We start from the raw sequence: 24,784 nt of genomic DNA on the forward strand, positions 1-24,784 counted from the left end.
CTGAGCAATAACAACCACTTCTCTCCACGGCTCACCTTGACTGCTGCTATCCAGATTCACTTCCTAAAAAGAAAGACAAAGAAGTGAGCTCTAACAGAGTCACCATGTACACTTCTGCTCCACAGACAAATGGGGCCTCACCTGCTCGGGGGAATCCCCTCACACGGGATGGGGCCCTCTGGCCCAGATTTAATTCATCTGAATCTGAAAAAAATGTTAGGACAAGAGTCACACTGTTGCAGGACAACTTAAGAGCTCCAGATGTCCTGTGTCCATCTACAAATCCCATCTAGAGTCCAACTGCACCCCCCATTACACATTCCAAGTCCCCGGGCCCTCTCCTATCGCACCAGGCTATGCGGCAGGGCAGAGCAGCCCCGGCACAAATGTGTGCTGACACCCGTGACACAGGACAGACAGGACAGGACACACAACGGGGACACAACAGGAACAGAAATCCCTTGGCAAGGAAAATGGCTGCAAGGACTGAGAGCATGCAAAAGGAGATGACTGAGTTCAAAATGACGGTGAGCTGATGAGGCTCAGAGAACACTGCAGGAAGAAGATGCTAACTGAATGATTGATTCCAAGAACAGTAAAGATGGATGCCTAGGAATCCTATGGTCAGAATCCTCTGCCTGCCCTCACATTCTTTCAAGCCCTAATCCACCATAATGGATCCAGGTGGGGCACAGCTGTCCGTACAGCTCAGAACAAGACCTGACAAGACATCTGACTGGATGCTTCCAAAGAGAGAACTTTTGACTGGGGAGCTCAGACAGGTATCAGAATCGCATCTCTGGCCTGGGTGCCAGGCCAAGGAATGCAGAGATCACAGATGCTAACAATGATGCCAAGGTTTCTGACAGGCCCCTCAATGTGCTAAGGTAAAAGACAGGAGATACACAAACAACACATAATGCACAGCAGACAAGTGACACCAGACACACCGGGACTGCTCTGCCCTGAACACCTCAGCACTGTGATCAAAGGTGAGACTTGGCTTTCATGGGGCCTAAGGGGCCACTTCATGGACACCCCCCCACCGCCAAATTGGACTCAAAAACCCCTCCCAGTAATTCCCAAACCAGCACCCTGCCTTCATCCCCTCTGTGGGTCATAGCCCTCTACTTATCTCTCAGACATCTGGCGATGCCGGTCCGTGCCAGGTGCAAAGAAAGGCCACCTCGTCAGCTGGGAAGGTCCTGCTGTCACCGGGCTGGTGTCTCTCAGACAGCTAGAGTAAAGAGAACCAAACATCAGTGCCTGATCTTGGCACCCCATCGGCCAAAACCCCACCAGTCTGCTACTCACCCTGCTCCTAGGAAGGCCCGGCACCTGCTAACTCTGACCCTCTGCCATGGATGCAATGCATCTGCACCTGAAAGAAAGTTAGAACATGTGTCAAACACCACCAGGATAACTCACAAGCTGCAAAGACCTCAGATCCATCTAGGAATAGCATCTAGAGCCCAAGTACAGCCCCCATTACAAATTTACACTCCCCAGGGCTTGTCCCATTGCAGCTGGCCATGCGGCAGGGCAGAACAGCTCCGGCACCCATATGTGTGCAGACACCCGTGACACAGAACGTGACAAACAGGGGGACATCAAACACCACACATCATGCTTGTGGTGAGGGCCTCGAGGGAAGAAGGCAAAAGGGACCCCAAAGACACACTAGGGAACACGGCACACCGGAAACCACGACACAAACCAGAGCTGTTCTGCACTGCCCGCCTGAAAGCTGCCATCAAAAGTAGAGCCTCTCCCTTTAGCTGTCCTAAGAGGCCCTTGGACAAGTTTGCTTTTCCCTCCGCTAATTTTTAAATCTGTCCCAAGAACTCCCAACCTGCTACGCCCCCATCTCCAGGCCGTGGCTCCCAACTTATCTTTTGGATGATCGGTGATGGGAATCCACGTTGCACCTGAAATGAGTCTGCTTCAGAGAGCCTCGTGATGGCCTGTGAGCCTCTCGGTCAGCTACAATAAAGAAAACCAAAACCAAAGAATGAGTCCAGAGTTATGTGGGCCAAATCCCAGCCAGTCAGCTACTTGCCCTCTCCTGAGTGTGCCTGGCTCCCTCAGGCTCCAGCTTCATCCTGATTCCAAGGCTGTGGCCTTTATTAGGGCTGGCACCTGGGTTAGAGAAAGGCAAAGTTAAATGGCATTCCTGTGAGTGCACTGGATGACTCTGTGTGCTCTAAGACATGGGAATGCCTCTGCTAGAAGCCTTGTGGGGAGGGGGGCCCTCAAATAAACAAATAAACACCCTTTCTCACCCTGCTGCCTGCAAACCCCCTCCCAAGAACTCCTAACTGGATACCTGCTCACCCTCCCTCTCCCACTCACAATCCTCAACTCACCTGAAGCCTCAATCTCAAACATCATCCTTGACACTGGGCAGATCCCTCTTGTGACATGATCAAGCTGCTGAAAAATTGTTGTGCTTGAGAGCTGAGCAATAACAACCACTTCTCTCCACGGCTCACCTTGACTGCTGCTATCCAGATTCACTTCCTAAAAAGAAAGACAAAGAAGTGAGCTCTAACAGAGTCACCATGTACACTTCTGCTCCACAGACAAATGGGGCCTCACCTGCTCGGGGGAATCCCCTCACAGGGGTTGGGGCCCTCTGGCCCAGATTTAATTCATCTGAATCTGAAAAAAACGTTAGGACAAGAGTCACACTGTTGCAGGACAACTTAAGAACTCCAGATGTCCTGTGTCCATCGACAAATCCCATCTGGAGTCCAACTACACCCCACATTACACATTCCAAGTCCCCGGGCCCTCTCCTATCGCACCAGGCTATGCGGCAGGGCAGAGCAGCCCCGGCACAAATGTGTGCTGACACCCGTGACACAGGACAGACAGGACAGGACACACAACGGGGACACAACAGGAACAGAAATCTCTTGGCAAGGAAAATGGCTGCAAGGACTGAGAGCATGCAAAAGGAGATGACTGAGTTCAAAATGACGGTGAGCTGATGAGGCTCAGAGAACACTGCAGGAAGAAGATGCTAACTGAATGATTGATTCCAAGAACAGTAAAGATGGATGCCTAGGAATCCTATGGTCAGAATCCTCTGCCTGCCCTCACATTCTTTCAAGCCCTAATCCACCATAATGGATCCAGGTGGGGCACAGCTGTCTGTACAGCTCAGAACAAGACCTGACAAGACATCTGACTGGATGCTTCCAAAGAGAGAACTTTTGACTGGGGAGCTCAGACAGGTATCAGAATCGCATCTCTGGCCTGGGTGCCAGGCCAAGGAATGCAGAGATCACAGATGCTAACAATGATGCCAAGGTTTCTGACAGGCCCCTCAATGTGCTAAGGTAAAAGACAGGAGATACACAAACAACACATAATGCACAGCAGACAAGTGACACCAGACACACCGGGACTGCTCTGCCCTGAACACCTCAGCACTGTGATCAAAGGTGAGACTTGGCTTTCATGAGGCCTAAGGTGCCACTTCATGGACAACCCCCCACCGCCAAATTGGACTCAAAAACCCCTCCCAGTAATTCCCAAACCAGCACCCTGCCTTCATCCCCTCTGTGGGTCATGGCCCTCTACTTATCTCTCAGACATCTGGCGATGCCAGTCCGTGTCAGGTGCAAAGAAAGGCCACCTCGTCAGCTGGGAAGGTCCTGCTGTCACCGGGCTGGTGTCTCTCAGACAGCTAGAGTAAAGAGAACCAAACATCAGTGCCTGATCTTGGCACCGCATCGGCCAAAACCCCACAAGTCTGCTACTCACCCTGCTCCTAGGAAGGCCCGGCACCTGCTAACTCTGACCCTCTGCCATGGATGCAATGCATCTGCACCTGAAAGAAAGTTAGAACATGTGTCAAACACCACCAGGATAACTCACAAGCTGCAAAGACCTCAGATCCATCTAGGAATAGCATCTAGAGCCCAAGTACAGCCCCCATTACAAATTTACACTCCCCAGGGCTTGTCCCATTGCAGCTGGCCATGCGGCAGGGCAGAACAGCTCCGGCACCCATATGTGTGCAGACACCCGTGACACAGAACGTGACAAACAGGGGGACATCAAACACCACACATCATGCTTGTGGTGAGGGCCTCGAGGGAAGAAGGCAAAAGGGACCCCAAAGACACACTAGGGAACACGGCACACCGGAAACCACGACACAAACCAGAGCTGTTCTGCACTGCCCGCCTGAAAGCTGCCATCAAAAGTAGAGCCTCTCCCTTTAGCTGTCCTAAGAGGCCCTTGGACAAGTTTGCTTTTCCCTCCGCTAATTTTTAAATCTGTCCCAAGAACTCCCAACCTGCTACGCCCCCATCTCCAGGCCGTGGCTCCCAACTTATCTTTTGGATGATCGGTGATGGGAATCCACGTTGCACCTGAAATGAGTCTGCTTCAGAGAGCCTCGTGATGGCCTGTGAGCCTCTCGGTCAGCTACAATAAAGAAAACCAAAACCAAAGAATGAGTCCAGAGTTATGTGGGCCAAATCCCAGCCAGTCAGCTACTTGCCCTCTCCTGAGTGTGCCTGGCTCCCTCAGGCTCCAGCTTCATCCTGATTCCAAGGCTGTGGCCTTTATTAGGGCTGGCACCTGGGTTAGAGAAAGGCAAAGTTAAATGGCATTCCTGTGAGTGCACTGGATGACTCTGTGTGCTCTAAGACATGGGAATGCCTCTGCTAGAAGCCTTGTGGGGAGGGGGGCCCTCAAATAAACAAATAAACACCCTTTCTCACCCTGCTGCCTGCAAACCCCCTCCCAAGAACTCCTAACTGGATACCTGCTCACCCTCCCTCTCCCACTCACAATCCTCAACTCACCTGAAGCCTCAATCTCAAACATCATCCTTGACACTGGGCAGATCCCTCCTGAGACACGATGAATCTGCTGCAAAAAGTGTTGTCCTTGACACAACCTGGAATCTCTGAAAGGCGTGCTCCTCCTAAAAACCATAAAAAACAAACCAAGAACAAAACCAGAAATTACAAAGGTGCTTTAACACCCCTAAACACAAAACCCAAAATTGTGAACCTACATACTCCCTGTATTCCATGCTGTTTTCTTCACAGTCTCTTCCAAGCCTCTGCTGCTTTAGATGCCCAGAAACACCTGCTGGAAACAAGCTGAGATGAGCTGAAAGAGCCTTTTCACTGAAATGAGAGGAGAACTCCTACCCCAGCACACCCCAGAGAGGGAATGAAGCCCCTCGGCCAAGGCTGGGGTTAATATACCCCCGATGGTGCCCGCCTCTCGTTCCCATGGCACCCAGGAAAAGGGAGGGGGCAAATCCTCCCAGGTGTAAAAGCCCTCAGAACAGCTGCAGCTGTTTGGCCACTCAGATTCAAGGGGAGTAAAGGGCTTGTTATAGAAGAAAACTCTTCACAAAAATAACAGTGCTTTCTTTTTTGCAACAGCTACTTGGAGCAGAAGAACAGAAAACTGGTAAGACATAAAACTTTGTGTTTAGGTAGCATAGCTGGATAAATTGGGTCATTTGCTGTTAACTTACATAATTATTCTGTATTTAACCAAAGCCATCTAATAAATTCACACCCAAAACTCCAGCAGCCCAGCTGGCCCTACCAAATCTGTATGTTTATACATACAGTAAACAATACCAAAATCCCAGTAATACCTATGAGAAGTCTATGAAAGAAACCTATTGAAATTAATCCTACCTGAAATACCATCTATTCCTACCTGAAAACCCATCCAGAAAGTTAGCTTCACTCAAAAAACAATTTACACAGAGTTAATAATACCAAGAAATAACACACCATATACCACCAATGAATATAATAGTGAAGGAAAAAAACCCCACATTTCAATCTTTTTTTAATTTAAACTAACTTCTTTTATCAGCTAGAACAAAAGATTTTGCCAGGACTGTAACAACAACTCCTTCTCCTTCTGAAATGTCCCTTCTCCTTCCCAAATTCCTTACAACTTCTGAGTTTAAATCCAATCCAAAAGCAGAATTCGTGCACCTGTGCGTTCAATGCTCCTGTCAGATTCTCTCTTTCCCTCCACATCTTCTTACACTTTCAGTCTTCATGCTGTCCTGCTGTGATGAGTCTGACAGAAGAACAGGCACATGTTAACAGAGCATTTCCCTCCCCATAGCTGGTTTCCTCAGCGCATTTCACTCAATCCCAAGCCTGCAATGATGCACGCTCACCTGAAGCAGGGGGAGAAATCTGTAAAGGTCACTAAATACATAAAAGCGCATCCCCATTGTTCCATTACTCAGCAGCCCATCCGGCCAAGGTCAGAGCTCGCTGCCCACCGAGGACACGGCAACCAGCAGGGCCCTTTCTCCCACTCTCCAGCACGGACCTGCGAAGCCACAGAGGAGTTTACAGAGACCGGGAGCCGGCGGGACGGGACGGGCGCCCGGCCCGACCTTCCAAAGCTGGCGGCAGCGACGGCGGCGAGAGCCACGGCCCCGCTCCGCCTCCTGCGCCGCCTGCCCGGGGCCGCCCCGCCGGAATTGTCCGGCCCGCGGTCGCTCCCAGCGCCTGGAGCGTGGCGGGCGCGGGCCCGGGGGCTGCAGCCCTGTTCCGATGCCGCTCGCTCCCGCCCCTCGCACTTCCTTCGCTCGGCAGCCGCGTCCTTCCGCCGCCCCCGGCACCCAGCGGCGAGAGGCAAGGCGCTGGCTCGGGGGGTGCAGTACCGCCCTTTGGACACAGGGGGGCAGACTCACCGGGGTGTGCTATTTTCTCCGCCTTTTTGGCCGCCATTTTGAGAAGGTCAAGCCAGTCCGAGACACCCGCGACACGCCACTCCCAACACGGCGGCCTCTCGGCTGCCTGTCGGCTCACAGCTGCAGTACCGCGCTCTGCCCACAAGGAGGCAGCACTGCCGCCCGCCCCAGACGGGGGCGCAGCGCGCCTCGGGGCTGCGGGCAGCGAAGGCGGCAAAAAAGAACAGGGGCGACCCCAGACAAAAACTGCTCTGAAATAAATGCCAAAAACCTGCCTCCTATCGAGCAAGAGTCAAACAAGCCCCCTTGATTTAAAGCCATGTTTAAATAAAAGTTTTATTTCTATTTTTCATATTTATAGTCACACGCATATTTATAGTGAACATTGATGTAGCATGTAATTTATACAATATATTCTGTCTATTCCTATTGTTTATATGTATTTCCCTGTGTTTTTATAAATATCTTTCTCTATTAATTGTATAGTTCTTATATAGTTCTTCTATAGCTTAAAACTACATTTCTAAAATACTTTTATTATTTAAAAAAAAATCCAATTCTAACTAAATAAATACCAGAAAACCCTTCTTTTAAACTATACTGAAATATTGTTATATTTAGAGCTTGCATGACTATATACACATTTATATTTCTAGTTTATATTGATGCATTATATTTAGAATATATATAATATGTATCCTGCTCAAATAATAGAGAGAAATTATTTATTAAATTACGTATCATATCTACTGCTAAACCTTGTTTTTTCCTTTATTTTTAATTTTTATATTAATCTTTAGCTATTTATGATATATTTATATACTTAGACTTCTACCTTTATATTATTTGTATTTATAATTTTTATACTAAAACCCCTGCTTTTGCCAAATGAAAAACAACAAAACCATCCTTTATTTTCAACTACTTGAAAAATACTTTTATAATTATAATTATCATATCTATCATTTGTTTTATAAGTATAGTACATCAATTGATATATCTATTTTATATCTATTTCCTATAATATACTAAAAAAGATATATACAGTATTACTTGTATTATGCGTAGTATCAATTGATGTTATTTTATATTTACAATTATTTAAAAATTTTATGTATACCTGCATATATTTGAAACACATTTCTATATTTATATTTGAGTTGGGTTGTGTCTATATTTATATTCTCTATCTACATATCTATAAATACACACAATACTCTAATTAAAAAAGATAATATCTTATTGTAACATATAATAACTTATGTTACAAGTAAAATTTTAAAAAAAGATCAAATATATAAAAACAAGAGAGGTTTATTCCCATTTCCACACATCTGTTTTGTTTAAATGTAGTTATAATATTACATTAGAAATCCAATTCCTAAATAAAATTACAATACAAAGAGCATTGAATTGCCAGCAATATCTTCGAAAAACATCAAGATACCTCCAACAGCCAAAAATCTGCCAGCCAAAAAACCACAAAACACTCTTTTCAATAACAAATTCTCATCATATCCGAAAAATGGAACCAAGATAAAAGAAAACCCTATAGAAACACGCACAGCAAATTACAACAACTACTAAAAAACGAAATCAAACCAACCTACTAAACTACAAACAGTGCCACTGACCCTGAAGGTTACTAAAAAAAAATAAACAAAATTCTACCTCTACACTAACTCAAAGAATAACCAATCCTCTGTAAAAATAACAGCCGAACTACTTAACGAAATAGAAAAAATCTCAAGGTCTAAAAACTAAGAAAACAACTACTCAATACTACTTGAAAAGATCCACCATATAAATACCCAGATTCCCAAAATAAAACCGATGAACAACAATCAAATACATGAAAGAACAACAACAACAACAAAAATAATAAAAAAAAAACCAACAACAAAAAAAGCCCCAAAACCGAATAAACTTTCATTTTCAACAAAAATATTATTCCCAACGGAATAAACCCATAGTGCCTCAAGATATCAAAATAAAAATAACACCTAGAAACAAACACAAAGACTAAAGACAAACGTAACCATAAACAATGTCTCCCAAATTACCCGCAACCATAAAACATACACTACAATCAAACAAACCAAATAAATAAAAGCCCTGGAAGACGATAAACACACATGCAATTCTCGAGATTAAAAACCCGCTGCTATGAACGACACGACGCTACCTCAAAAGCCCACCGAAACAAACACTACCCGCTCACGCCAATAAAAGCCACCTCAACAGAATTAAAATCCGAACCGCTGCTTCGCGCTACGACCCGTAAAAACCATTGCGCGCCTTTCTAAACATAATACCCCGGCAAAAAAACCATATCCGACTACGAAACCCAATCCGAAACGAACCTTTATCATCCCCACCGGCACCGAGAACCGCAGCACTCAGGAAGAATCGTAGCCCTTAGCGTACCCCCGCTGCAAACCGAACACAGCGATGCAATCAATGCCGAAAAAGCGCCTCCGAACCGCGGCCCCGCCCCAGCACCGCGAGCAGCCGAAGCCCGCGCTCGCTGCCGGCCCCGGACGGAGCGCGGCTCCCGCCAGGAGACCGGCTCCTCCGGCGGCTCCTCCGGCACGCGGGGCCGGCGCCGGCCCGGAGAGCCGCGCCCGCTGCCCCTGCCCGGCGGGGCCGGCACCGGGCCCGGGGGTGGCGGCGGCGCCCGAGCCCCGCGCCCGGAGCGGCCGGAGCGGCCGGCACCGCCCGGGCCGCCGCAGCAGCGCCCGCGCCGCCTCTGCCGCCCTTGGCCGGCCCGGCGCGGCTCCGCCACCGCCGCCCTTGGCCGGCCCGGCCGCGCCAAATCCCCCGTGCGCCCCGGCAGCTGCCCGGGCCGTGCCAGCGCCGCTCCCGAGCGGCAACGTTCCGGCCCGGGCCGCGGCCACCACAAGCGCCCTCCCATGCAGCGGCACGGCCCCCTTGCAGCCCTGCAAACGCTGCCACAGCTGCAGCTTCCCGCAACCGAACCCCGAAACTGACGCCGCAGGCGGGGCTCGCCTCCCTTCAACAAGGGCAAAGAAGTGTCCTCTCCCCTTCACGTTCGTCCCCTACGAGAGCACAAAAGAAGGGGCGCTCCTCAAATGAAAGCCTTCGACTGATGGCAAAGGGCCATTTCCACCTCCATTCAAACCCTTGAAAAGGAGGGACACCGCGGCTGCCCCCTCCATTTCAACCCTAGGGTGATGAAAATGGGGTGGCTGCCTTCAAACCAAACCCATAACACCACAAGAATACTTTTCCCATTCCCCTTCAAATAGAACGCAGGGATTCCCTGTCACCCCCGGGATACCCCCAACAGCCTGGAAAAGGCAGCTTTTCCTGCAATCAACGCCCTTAAAACCACAAGTGAAGAGGGATCCCCTCAGTTCAAACGCAGACAATAAAAGAAGAGGAGCTGCTTCCTCCTCCTTAATCCCTTTCGTCCTCATAAGCTCCATTTCTGCTCCTGGGGAAGCGGGGAGGGACTGGCAAGATGAAATTGCAAAGGGGAAGGACAAAATTCCCCGCTCCAAACCCACACGGGCTCACCTGCTCGGCTGCTGCTCCCCGGCACAAAGATTCGTCCCTCGGCACAAACCCCTCCACTCAGCAGCTCCATGCAAAAATGTACAGAGGCAAACTCTCCCCCCGTTAAAACCGCCTCGCCCCGGCAAGAGCCACCCCCTCATCATCCTCACAGCTCACACCTGGGCTGCTCCGAGCCCCATCATCCTCACACTCACACCTGGGCTGCTCCGAGCCCCTCATCATCCTCACACACACACCTGGGCTGCTCCGAGCCCCTCATCATCCTCACACTCACACCTGGGCTGCTCCGAGCCCCCATCATCTATTTGTCATATTTATATTCGCTTTTAAATTTAGAATTTATATTACTGTATAATATTTACTATATTGTATATTACATCTCTTCATGTTACTTACATAGATTTCTATTTCTATTTCTTTTTAAATTCATAGTTTAGTATTACATCTTTAGATTTTTATTATATATTTCTCTATGCCGATTTAGATTTCTATAGTACTTATATTATTTAAAATAAAACCCCTGCCTCTAACGAAAGAAAAACCACAGACACCCCTTTATTTAAACCACACTTAAAATTTTAAAAATTATTTTGTTTGTCGTAATTCTATTCACATTTACATTTGTAATTTTCATTTATTATATTTATAGATATCTTATAGATTGGAGAGAATACCTTTTATATAATAATGGATATATTCTTTTTACACAACATATTTCTTTTACTTATATTTACGTATATTAAATATTTATCGATATCGAGATATATAGGATATAATTGGATTTCTATTTTTATACCTTTTATGAAATCTCCAGCCTATACCCCAATAAAAGCCAAACAATCCCCAATTTTTTTAAACTAGATTTAAACACAAATCCTGTCACGGCTGCATTGCACAGCAGTGCCCCGAGCTAATCTGACACTTGTTCATCTCCTGTACCTGAGACTGAACCCGCTCACCTTGATCGCACCTGGCAGAACCATTTTCGTACCTTTTCCTGGCATTGCTTGGGTTTTCTCTTGCCTTTTTTGTGGCCTCTATTGCCTCTCTTTCTTGCCTTGTTTCTTGGGGCTTTTACTCCCTTTTTCCTTGACTTTTTCTGGCATTTCTTGGGTTCTTTTCTTCGTTTCTTCTTGCCCATCTTGGGGATTTTTTCTGGGTTTTTTCTTGCGCATCTCGAAGTCTTTATCCTTTTTTTTTTCTTTTTTTCGTCTTTTTTTTTCTTTTTTTCGTCTTTTTTTTTTTTTTTCCCTGTCTTTCTCCTTGCCCTCCTTCGTTTTTTTCCTTTGGCCTGCCTGCCTTCCTTCCTTCCTGCCTTCCTATCCTTCTTTCTTTCTTTCTTCCTTTCAGTTCCTTTCCTTATTTTCTTGTTTTCCTTTTCTTTCTTTCTTTCCCTGTATGTCTAATCTTGGTTTTCCTTTCTAGCTTTAGAATAAAAAAGCAGCAGTAGAAACTTTCAGACTACCTGGCAGTAAAACAAACCTGCAAAACGAAAATGATGTAAAGAAAACTATTTACTCCCTGGGAGCCTGAAATTTTCTACTGCTGCACGTGACATAGAGCTTTTATTCCTTCTTATAGATAGTTGATATTTTATACTTACTTTATACAGCGCCCCCTGCCGTGTGCCCCGGAGACCTGCAGGGAGAGCGCTGCGGCGTCCTTCGGTTCTGTTTCAAGAAACTCGGCTCAATTCGGCTTGCTTCGGCTCTTCGGCCGAACTCGGCACGCTTGGGCTAAAGTCGGTCACATTCGGCGCATTGTCTAAATGCGGCCAGTGTCGGCTACCCTCGGCTATCGATTCCAGTCGGCTATCCTCGGCTCTTGGTGTAAACTCGGCTGTTTTCGGCTACACACGGCTCTTCGGGTAAACTCGGCTCTTTTCGGCCACACTCGGCTCTTCGGCTCAAGTCGCCTCTGTTCGGCCACACTCGGCTCTTCGCCTCTACCGAACAATTCGGCCCCGCTCGAAATATACCTATTTTTACATTGGAAGTATACATTTCTCTTAGGATTTTTACTTCTCTAACACTTGCAGGATTCAAAATAAAACCCCTGCGTCCACCCATACATGCCAAATACAAACCCCTTTCATTTCAACTGTATTTCATTTTTTTTTTTTAATAATATTTTTCAAATTTAGATCCACATTTATATTTAAATTCTATACTGATGTGTGTTCGATTTTGCATTTCTATTTTCCCATTTATTTATAAATTTATATTCTATGTTACAACTCTTCCTATTACTTCTATTTTTTTTCGTATTTTTATTCAGATCTTTATATATTTATTATATCTTTCTGTGTGAGGATTTTTACTTCTGTAGCACTTCCATTATTTAAAATAAAACCCCTGCCTCCACCCACGTTAAAGCCAAAAAGAAAACCCTTTCTTCTCAACTGTATTTCAATATTTTTTAAAATTCTGTTTTTCAGGTCCATATTCACATTTACATTTAAAATGTATACTTACGTATGCTGTTATTTGTATTCTCCATTACATCTCTTCCTATTATCTCTATTTACTTATATTTTGTGTTTATATCTATATTTATATCTTGATTGTATATCTCAATATTGAGAAATATAGACCAATAATATCTACATTCATATCATTTAAAATAAAAACCCTGCCTCTAACCCAGTAAGAATAAAAAAAACCCCAACCCTTTCTTTCAAACAATATTTAAATAGGTTTTATCCTTATGTCTGATTTTTATATTCCTATTTGCATTTATAATGTACATTAATGTATATTGCTTACTTATACATTTATCTTTATCAATCTCAATTTGTACATAAATTTATATTCTATATTACATCTGATGCGAGCAGTTATATATTTTTATACATATTTTTATACATTGATTATATATTTCTGCGTCAAGATTTTTACTTCTGTAACACTTATTTAAAATAAAACCCCTGCCTCTACTTAAATAAAAGCCAAAAAATTCCCTTTCTTTTAAACTATACTTACCTATTTTTATATTTATATTCCCATTTATAATTTATATTGCCGTATCATCTTATTTCTATTCTATACTACAACTCTTCATATTACTTACCTATATTTATAGTTCAATTTGTAGTCATAGTTTAGCAATCTCCCTTTATATATTTATTATCTATTTCTATCTTAAGATTCACATTTCTATAACACTTCTATTATTTAAAATAAAACTCCTGCCTCTAACCAAATCAAAACCAAGGACACTTCTTTATTTCAACCACATTTAAAATTTAACAAGTAACTTTATCTTTCAAAATTATAATCATATTTAGATTGATAATTTTTATTCATTATATTCATAGCTATTATATATATCTTAGGGAGAATGCCCTCTAATATAAGCATAGATAGAAAATTTCTGTATTGTATATTTCTTTTACTTGGATTTATTTAATATCAATATTTATAGATATTTGTATTTCCCTATATATTTGTATCTGAATTTTTATTTTTTTCTATTTATATGATTTATTAATAAAAACAGGTCTACAACCTAATAAAACCCCCAATTTAACTATATTTAACTATTTTTATATTTACAATCTATATTTATATATCTTTGTGCATATATATAATAGACTATCATTTATCTATATGATAATATCTTACAATTCCATACCATGAATTATAGTTTTATATATGTATCTGTTCTCTATATTTATGTTTACCACTCTAATGTTATATTTCTTTTTAAATGTATATTTATTTCTATTTTCATCTCTATATTAAACCATATAAATAAGCCACAACAATACCGTACCTTTGTCAGCACCGGCACGCAGCACACGCTCATCCCATCGCAGCACATCAAAACAAAACCTATTTTTATCACTAACGGAACAAACATCCCACAACATTGAACCCTCATAAACACTCAAATAAACCTAACCCAAAATAAATTTTAAATCCCACTTCAACTAGCCCAAAACCTGCGCACATGCTCATCATAAACGTCCTCCTAAACCAGTATCTCAAAAACCCCAAGAACCTCAAATACACCTTGAAAATGACACAACTGCTAAGAAAAACAAACACCCACTAAAATTAAATCAAACCAACTCACTAGACTCAAAACTGTACAACTGACCCTAAACAGTACTAAAAGAAGCCCCCAAAGCTCTACCTTTATGCTAATGCACAAATAAAAACCAATAATCTATAAAACTTAATTTAAAATTAAAAGAAAACTAATTCAAAGCATAAAAATAAAAAATCTAAACTGTTAAAATACTAAAAAATATCACTACCCAAATTAAAAAACATATTGCCTATAAAAACCCACCACGTGAATACCCCTGGCACCAAAAATAAAACTAAAAAAACCTATCGAACCAGAAAGAAAACGGAACTTAGGAAAACCAAAACCATAACGTTCAAGTACTCACACCACATCCCTTACCGGACAGCAACTATAAACAACATCAAACCATACAATCAATTCTAAAAACCACCTTAAAACCACTACATTGAAAAACCTGTCAAAAATTAAACACTGCATTTAACCAAAGCCATCGAATAAATTCACACCCACAAACTCCGGCAGCCCACCTGGCCCAACCAAAGCTGGATGTTTATGCATACAGTAAACAAAGCCAAAACCCCAGTAATACCTATCACAAGTCTGTGAAAGAAACCTATTGAAATCAATCCTGCCTCAAATACAAACCAACCCATCCAGAAAGTTAGTTCACTCAAAAAACAACTTACACTGAGTTAATAATACCAAGAAATAAAACAACACACCATATACCACCAATGAATATAATAGTCAAGTAAAGAAAAACTACATTTTTTTTTCTTTTTGTTTTCTAAACTAACTTCTTTTATTAGCTAGAACAAAAGATTTTGCCAGGACTGTAACAACAACTTCTTCTCCTCCTTCTCCTTCTGAAATGTCCCTTTCCCAAATTCCTTACAACTTCTGAGTTTACATCCAAGCAAAAAGCGAAATTCGTGCACTTGTGCGTTCGATGCTCCTGTCAGATTCTCTGTTTCCCTCCACATCTTCTTACGCTTTCAGTCTTCACCCTGTCCTGCCGTGATGAGTTTGACGGAAGAATTGGTAAACGTTAAGAGAGGCTTTCCCTGCCTCCCTCCCCAGCGCTGGTTTACTTAGTGCATTTCATTCAATCCCAAGCCGGCAATGATACACGCTCACCTCAAGGCTCATGTTATGAACAAAAATTCAGTTAATATTTTTTTTGTGAGACGGAGTTGCAGGGACGCCATCAGGTCGGTCTCTGCCAGGATACTTAGTGCTTTGTTATTGTAATACCGGGTCGTTGAGGCTTATCTCTTCTTTTGTATTAGTAAAAAGCCTGGCTGTGTGCGGTGGACATTTCCCCCGAGGCTGTGCTCTCTTACAACATAGGGAAGACACCTGAGAGGGTGGGGGGGGGTTATGCAAAGTGACTCCAAAGTCCAGAATGCTTTCTGGGACCCCGACTCGAAATGCAACGAGAAAACCCCAAAAACAACGAGCCAATTACGAATTGAGAGACTAAGGTGATGTCTGGATGTGAGGAGCCAAGTGCTGAGCCTGCAGAGATGCGGAGCCCCTCTCGCCCTGACCGCGGGAGTCGTCCCCAGCGCTGAGACTGAGGGGACCGCACTGACAACGCAACATCTAAAAGGGACATCAAGCCCTAAAAAGCTCCCACGAGGACTGGATCCCCCGGCTCTGCCCCTAGTGGGGCTCATTAGGCGGTGACCGCACTCGCGCTAATTAGCGCGCACGAGAGCAGCGGGCTCGGTTCGCCTGAGCTCGGCTCCGTTCAGGCAGCCTCGCAAGCCTGGCCTCGGTTCGCTCGAGGCCGTCAGGTTCGGCCGGTCTCGCCTTGCTTCGGCTGAGCTCGTTCCATTCGGCCGAAGGAGGCGTCGTTCGATCGTGTTTTTACAAATATCTTTCTCTATAGATTGTATATTTCTATATTTAGATTTATACTTCTATAATACTTCTATTATTCCAAATAAAAACCCCGTCTCTAACCAAATAAATACAAAAAACAACCTTCTTTTAAACGAGATTGAAATATTTTTATACTTAGTATAATTATATTCCCATTCATATTTATAGTTTCTTTTGATGCAGTGTACTAATTATATATAATATATGTAAAGTTCTAGAAATGTATTTAAATTATTATTTATATTATGTGTCATATCTACTGCTACAACTAACTTTATATATATATCTGTATTTATTTATGATATATTCCTGTACTTAGATTTCTACATTTATATTGTTTGTATTTATAATTTTTATAATCAAAACCCTGCCTATTGACAAATAAAAACAACCTGCTTTATTTAGCTATTTAAAAAAATATTTTCATGATTATAATTTTCATGTTTATATTTATAATTTATTCTAGATTACATGAGAACACACCTGCTCCTGCACCCCAGTGGGGCTTCCTCTCCTGGGGACCTTGGGGTGCCCCAACGGCATCAGAGCCCCGAGTCTTCACCCCCCTCTCCTCTATTTAGAAACTACACTGGAACTTTTTTCTGGAAACAAAGACATTACCTAAATCCTCTCCCCGTGTCCCAGACAGATAGATGTTCCGTTATTAGTTGGCTGGACAGCAGTTTCTTAAATAGAATGATAAACAAGATGTGAACTTTTTAGCTACAAGCAAATAGGCAAATCTGAACAAGGTACCGATGGCCAGCCACCGAAGTTATTTTGAAGCAATTTTTTAAACAATAAAATACTGCTACCACAAAAATAAAGCAAAAAGCTAACTACTGGCTAAGAAAAAATTAACTTTTGACAACAACAACATTCCAACCACACAGGCTTTTTTCCCAATATCATACCTTATAACTACCTCTCTTGGGAATTCTCATCATGTATCCCAAAAGGAATAAATACCTTAGAGCGTCCTAAAGCAAAAAGTAGCACACATGAGCTCCTCACACTCCTGGCAGTGCACTGAGCTCCTCACACTCCAGCGCAGCGTGCACTGAGTCTGCAACAAATTCTGCTCAGTGAGGGTCTGCAAACAAAGGTTCAACTGATGAATTGAACTGATTTTATAGGGATGTTTTCTAAGCACAGAAGCACAAAAAAGAACAAGCAGTAATAATTCTTAAATAAATCTGCAAGTTTTATTTAGCATATATGCGAGTGATTTCCACCCTGTGGCTTCTCACTTTGATTTGTCTGTAGGTTCAGGAAGATGACAATGCACACTCTGCCTTCCCTGAGCCCCCACGGCAGCTGAGCGCTGCTCCGTGTGCTCAGATCGTCAGGAGCTGGATTACACGTACCCGGACGGACTGCAACTGCTCTGCTGCAGATTCAGGAGACGACGGCAGAGAGGGGCTGGCCGAGGCGTCGTCCGAATTCCATTTCTGTGTGACGAGAAGCGGTTTGTTCCCAACAGCTGCAACATCCCCGGCTCGCTTCCGCGGTGAGTACCGATGGCGCACAAATGGCAGCCCGAGGAAATCGTGTTCTGGGCTCCAAGTGGCTGGGACAGGGTCTGATTTTTTGTTTTGTATCTGTATGACGATTAGTACGACAGGGCTCTGAGGGATGACATGGCAACACAGAATTAAAAACTCCTCGATAGGATTACATTGACTTCTAGGAAAAGACAAAAGCCTATCACCCTTCTGAAATCTACTTTTAATCCAAAGCACGGGGATTGTCACTATACTGCACCTTCCAGCTTTTCAAAGCAGCTTACTTCTGAAGACCAGGAAACATTGATTTCTACAGAAACAATGGGCAACCCCCAGGTTAATTTAAGCACTACTCTTTAATAGGGGATCTGCCAGCATGCCAGTCCAGCTTCAAGTGCACTTTATTTCAGTCTAACATCCCCACAAAATTCTTCTCACATCTTCCAACCCTGAAATCTTCTTTTTCCCCTAAGGCTTCTCATCATTAGCAATTTCCAAGTAACATGGTATTTTTACAACATTCAAAAATGTCATGCTGGACTGTGCTAGAGAGTAATCTGCAAATATAAGCTTAGCAAAGATTGAATTGACTTGTCCAGAGAAAAAACCTACAAGTGAACACCCACACCTGCCTACAAAGAGCTGACAAGCCCCTGGCAGCTACCAGCATCAAAGCACAGTGGATGTTTCTAATAGAGGGTAAGGATAACAATACCACCTTTTGTTCTCTCCAGCTTGTTTTCCCTGCAGTCATATTTTGCTTCTTAGGATTGTTTTAGTCTCTGTATCTTTTTGGACAGCACCGAGCCTGACGACAAGGACACGAGAGTCTTTCCCTGCCGTAGGGAGAGAACCAGGAAAACAGTTAAAAAAAGAACAGGGTAGTTTGAAATTCATACTTCCAGTGAGAAGCAGCGCCTAACAAACAGAACAAAAGCAAACAAAGCACGATAGCTCCCTGGGGACAGAAGACTTATAAACCCTCCAGGATTTACGACCAACCCCTTCAGGACAGCAGCCAAGTGTCCCATGAGGTGGTGCTGCACCAAAGAACGATCTGACAGGTTCCAAAGAGTCAAATGCACAATATTTTGCAAAGCCGTAAAATCTTGCAAAATAACAAAAATACGATAGATATAAACTACAGGGCAAGAGTACAAGTGTTCGCTTTAAGAGCTGGAACCATCCAGGTGAGCACCTGATAACTGGATCCTCACCAGAGTTTGAACCCTTCGGTACACAGAAGGGTTTTCCCCAGAAATTTCACAGACTGAGTTTTGATAGAAGCACACTTGCCAGATCCTCAGAAGCATCACCCATTCTCCAGGTGTCTGCAGAGAACTGCAAATGGCTCTCACGTAGTTTGAGCTGGTTCTCCAAGGTCTCAGGGTGAGTTTCACCAGATGCAACCAAATCGGGCGACTCCCAGTGGGACAGAAGGAACCCAAAGTTTGGGTAAGCAGAGCTGCAGCAAATACTGAGGAAACAAACATAACAGCGTAAAAAAATAATAAACCATCCATTTTTTTTCTCTTGCTTTTGTTTTTTTCTTATTCAGATCAGCATAGCAACTAAAGAGAAGGTGAAAAACTCACCATTACTGAACATTTCATCATCTGTAAGCCGAGCATCCTTAGCACAGAGGACTCCAAAGTTAAAATTCACCGATCCCTGGGAAATAAAACCAAATATTGTATGATAAACAGTCAAACAGCAGACATAAAAATTTGTTTCCTCTAAGGACTTTCAGGTATGTATCTATCTTTGCATACATCCTACACATTAGAACATACACTTTATACCATCACCTGATACATAATATTTTACCTTTAAATTCTGATAGTATAGCATGAATTTTTAACTTAAATTGGTGATCTATTATTATTAAGTTGGTACTGAAAGTTATTTCTGCTGTCACGTTCAAAAAAACATTTTTTTTTTTTTTTACTGTAATGAGGAATCGATTTCAAAGTCATCACAAGCCCATCAAAATACAAAGCTGTATTCACTGGACGGGTCTGTGAGCTAGAAGTAGTTAGGCTTGTACTTCCCTCTTGTTCTTCCAGAACCGATAAATCCTGTCAACAAAACCAGGATCTTTAGCCCACTGCTGTGAAAGATTCTACAAGGATGATGGTTGGATTTGTGTTTACAAGTTTTGATTTGAAATGGCCAGTTCAATGGATAAAGACAGTTTCAGTAGTATTACGTTACTATTATTATTATTATTTCTATTATTATTTTTACTATTACTACTACTATTATTATCACCTGCTACTGGAAGAAACAAACCAGTCGTACCTATACTTAATTACTTTTATTTCCAGAAAATAATAAAGAAAAAGAACCAAACCAAAAAAAGTCACTTCCTACCTTTTATATCAAGGGATGAAAAACTTCTCTTGGGCTCTTCTCCAATTTATCAAGACTCATAGCACTGAAAGGCAAACAAAACAGTGCTTTATAGAAGGGCAAGTGCACATTTCAAGGCTGAACCACCAACCGATTGCAGTGACAGCAGTTACAACATGAATCGTTCCGAGAGCCTCTGTTAAATGCAATGTTCTGTGGAACTGCCATTTCTTTCCCAAAATACTAACTTCCAACACTTCCTAAACGTATTTTGTATTTTAAAACAACAGAAGTTAGTGAGACACTGTGTGGAGGTCAGGTTTAAATTTATTTCCTTCTAAAGCACAGAGCTCTGTTCCATCACCCTTCACTTCGGCTCTGCACTGAATCACGGTGAGCATTTGAGGAGTGCTCAATAACCAATTCTATTTCTCTCTTTTTCTAGTTCTCTCTATTCCTAAATAACTAAAGACAAGTCCAATGAAAAATGACAAGTTCAGCATCAAAGTCACACTTTTTCCCTTTGTCTGGTCAAGAACAGGCTCTAAATCCACTTAGTGCTGCCTGCAACGATTAAGACGTGCAAAACCATTTTTACATGTTTTATAGGTTTATCATAAAAGCCACGGAACGCAAGCTCTGAATTACAGGAAAAGGTACACAGTCAAATATCTAAAGGGATCACTTATTTGTAAATGCATACCTTGACAGAGATCGCACTGAGAACGTTTCTGTGGGACTCTAAGGGAGACATATTTTCTGAGTACCCTGTAAACAAGAAAAGCTAGGATATATTACAGGACATACCCACTTTTTCTATAGGCAAATAGGATTTTTAATAAAAACAACTCAGTTGAAAAAGAAAGAAGAAAACCAAGGTCATTTTACTCAGCTATATTTACTCCCGATTTAGGGAAAAAAAAAAGTCACGGGTGCTGCAAAGAAAAAAAAAGTGAACCATAAACGCCTACAGTACAATTTTAAAACAAGTGCTTGGATAAAAGAATCTCATGGAACGTGAAGTAGAAAAAAAGTGAAACCACTATCAGACCTGCCTATTTTCTCACCTTTGTACAAGAAAATCCTAAAAGCACTATAAAGTCACTGCCTAAAACCGGTCATGGGATGTAACCAAGAACAATTTAGGCATTTGCTAATCTAGACAGAAAGCTTTTCTGGATGCTAGTGTCAAATCACAAGTTTTGTCTTTCAGAAGCCCGACAATGCTGGAAAGCACTTTCCCTGGGGCTCGGGAGGGCAGGGGCAGAAGGGGATGAGTTTGCAGATCGCACCTGTGCCATCGGAAGGATACAGCCCGCCTGCTCCCTGCGCTGGGCATTCTCCCGGCCATCTCTGGCTTTACCGCTCAGCGCCGCTCCATCCGTTTGCATGGCAGAAAGAGCCTCGAGCACTAGCGCAGGCAGCAGCCCAGTCATTCCGGCGATATCGCAGCGCCCTCTGCTCGCAACGCCCAACACGCGGCGGAGCCGCCTCCGCCCGCAGCACCGGCAGCAGCCCGAGGGAGACGGCTGCAGCTCGGGGGCTGCTGCGCCTCCGCCAGCCTGAGGGCAGCCGCCCCACCGGGACCGCGGGAGCGCCCGGCGCCGCTCGCCCGGGGCGGCTCCTGCAGCTCCCGGCCCGCGGCAGCAAAGCACCGCCTCGCCCTCCGCCATCGCTACCGCTGAGTAAGGCCGAAGAACCGGGCCGACGCTCCTTCCGCGCTGCTCAGCTCCGTGCGGGCGGCCAGACGGAGGCTTCGCCCCTCCGGCGTCGCAGCCGCAGCGCCGTCCCGCGCGAGACTGGGCCCGGGAGCTGCCCGCGCACAGCCCCGCGCGGCCGCCTGGCACGCCAGCCACTCCGGTGCCGCGCCAGCCGTTGCGTCACACGCCTCGCCGGCAGCACGGCCTGCCGGGAGTTGTAGTCTCGGGCTGACAGCCACTGCTCCGTCCTCCGCCACCGGGAGCTGCAGTCCCTCCCGGGCATCAAACGGGTCCTTCGCCCCTGGGCGGGGAAGGACCTGAGGCAGCAACGCTCCTCCCGAATGCCCTCTTTTTCGCTCCAACTCTTTTTTCTTTTTTCACTCTGCTTTTCACCCCTTCCCTTCCCTTCCCTCTGGTGCTCCTGATTCCTTTCCTTTCCTTCCCTTTTCCTTTCCTTTTCTTCTGTTTCTGATCTTGGTTTTCCTTTCTAGCTTAAGAATAAAAAAGCAGCAGTAGAAACTTTCAGGCTACCTGGGAGTAAAAAAAACCTGCAAAACGAAAATGATGTAAAGAAAACTATTTATTCCCTGGGAGCCTGAAATTTTCTACTGCTGCACATGACATAGAGCTTTTATTTCTTCTTATAGATAGTTGATATTTTATACTTACTTTATACAGCGCCCCCTGCCGTGTGCCCCGGAGACCTGCAGGGAGAGCGCTGCGGCGTCCTTCGGTTCTGTTTCAAGAAACTCGGCTCAATTCGGCTTGCTTCGGCTCTTGGTCTAAACTCGTTTCAGTTCGGCTCTACGGCCGAACTCGGCACGGTTGGACGAAACTCGGTCACATTCGGCGCATTGTCTAAATGCGGCCAGTGTCGGCTACCCTCGGCTATCGATTCCAGTCGGCTATCCTCGGCTCTTAGTGTAAACTCGGCTGTTTTCGGCTACACTCGGCTCTTCGGCTCAAGTCGGCTCTCTTCGGCCACACTCGGCTCTTCGGCTCAAGTCGACTCTGTTCGGCTCAAGTCGGCTCTTTTCGGCAACACTCGGCTCTTCGGAACAATTCGGCCCCGCGCGAAATATACCTATTTTTACATTGGAAGTATACATTTCTCTTAGGATTTTTACTTCTCTAACACTTGCAGGATTCAAAATAAAATCCCTGCGTCCACCCATACATGCCAAATACAAACCCCTTTCATTTCAACTGTATTTCATTTTTTTTTTTAAATAGTATTTTTCAAATTTAGATCCACATTTATATTTAAATTCTATACTGATGTGTGTTCGATTTTGCATTTCTATTTTCCCATTTATTTATAAATTTATATTCTCTGTTACAACTCTTCCTATTACTTCTATTTTTTTTTCGTATTTTTATTCAGATCTTTATATATTTATTATATCTTTCTGTGTGAGGATTTTTACTTCTGTAGCACTTCCATTATTTAAAATAAAACCCCTGCCTCCACCCACGTTAAAGCCAAAAAGAAAACCCTTTCTTCTCAACTGTATTTCAATATTTTTTAAAATTCTATTTTTCAGGTCCATATTCACATTTACATTTCAAATGTATACTTACGTATGCTGTTATTTGTATTCTCCATTACATCTCTTCCTATTATCTCTATTTACTTATATTTTGTGTTTATATATATATTTATATCTTGATTGTATATCTCAATATTGAGAAATATATACCAATAATATCTACATTCAAATCATTTAAAATAAAAACCCTGCCTCTAACCCAATAGGAATAAAAAAAAACCCCAACCCTTTCTTTCAAACAATATTTAAATAGGTTTTATCCTTATGTCTGATTTTTATATTCCTATTTGCATTTATAATGTACATTAATGTATATTGCTTACTTATACATTTATCTTTATCAATCTCAATTTGTACATAAATTTATATTCTATATTACATCTGATGCGAGCAGTTATATATTTTTATACATATTTTTATACATTGACTATATATTTCTGCGTCAAGATTTTTACTTCTGTAACACTTATTTAAAATAAAACCCCTGCCTCTACTTAAATAAAAGCCAAAAAATTCCCTTTCTTTTAAACTATACTTACCTATTTTTATATTTATATTCCCATTTATAATTTATATTGCCGTATCATGTTATTTATATTCTATACTACAACTCTTCATATTACTTACCTATATTTATAGTTCAATTTGTAGTCATAGTTTAGCAATCTCCCTTTATATATTTATTATCTATTTCTATCTTAAGATTCACATTTCTATAACACTTCTATTATTTAAAATAAAACTCCTGCCTCTAACCAAATCAAAACCAAGGACACTTCTTTATTTCAACCACATTTAAAATTTAACAAGTAACTTTATCTTTCAAAATTATAATCATATTTAGATTGATAATTTTTATTCATTATATTCATAGATATTATATATATCTTAGGGAGAATGCCCTCTAATATAAGCATAGATAGAAAATTTCTGTATTGTATATTTCTTTTACTTGGATTTATTTAATATCAATATTTATAGATATTTGTATTTCCCTATATATTTGTATCTGAATTTTTATTTTTTTCTATTTATATGATTTATTAATTAAAACAGGTCTACAACCTAATAAAACCCCCAATTTAACTATATTTAAGTATTTTTATATTTACAATCTATATTTATATATCTTTGTGCATATATATAATAGACTATCATTTATCTATGTGATAATATCTTACAATTCCATACCATGAATTATAGTTTTATATATGTATCTGTTCTCTATATTTATGTTTACCACTCTAATGTTATATTTCTTTTTAAATGTATATTTATTACTATTTTCATCTCTATATTAAACCATATAAATAAGCCACAACAATACCGTACCTTTGTCAGCACCGGCACGCAGCACACGCTCATCCCATCGCAGCACATCAAAACAAAACATATTTTTATCACTAACGGAACAAACATCCCACAACATTGAACCCTCATAAACACTCAAATAAACCTAACCCAAAATAAATTTTAAATCCCACTTCAACTAGCCCAAAACCTGCGCAC

General features: G+C 42.7%; 2 long non-coding RNA genes across 2 annotated transcripts; both read right to left on the reverse strand.

Moving 5' to 3' along the window:
• Nucleotides 1-4,820: 4,820 nt before the first annotated feature.
• Nucleotides 4,821-7,587, reverse strand: LOC141729070 (uncharacterized). The gene is made up of 4 exons (XR_012580320.1): nt 6,182-7,587; nt 5,991-6,078; nt 5,043-5,112; nt 4,821-4,945 (listed from the first exon to the last, which is right to left on the reverse strand). It is a non-coding gene; the product is annotated as an uncharacterized LOC141729070 (long non-coding RNA).
• A 10,422-nt stretch (nt 7,588-18,009) lies between these two features.
• On the reverse strand, nt 18,010-23,165 carry LOC141729068 (uncharacterized). Its single transcript, XR_012580316.1, has 4 exons — nt 20,729-23,165; nt 20,047-20,110; nt 19,269-19,344; nt 18,010-19,150 (listed from the first exon to the last, which is right to left on the reverse strand). It is a non-coding gene; the product is annotated as an uncharacterized LOC141729068 (long non-coding RNA).
• Between the last annotated feature and the right edge of the window lie 1,619 nt (nt 23,166-24,784).

This window comes from Zonotrichia albicollis, chromosome 5 (assembly GCF_047830755.1).
Source record: "Zonotrichia albicollis isolate bZonAlb1 chromosome 5, bZonAlb1.hap1, whole genome shotgun sequence".
Lineage (NCBI taxonomy): Eukaryota > Metazoa > Chordata > Aves > Passeriformes > Passerellidae > Zonotrichia > Zonotrichia albicollis.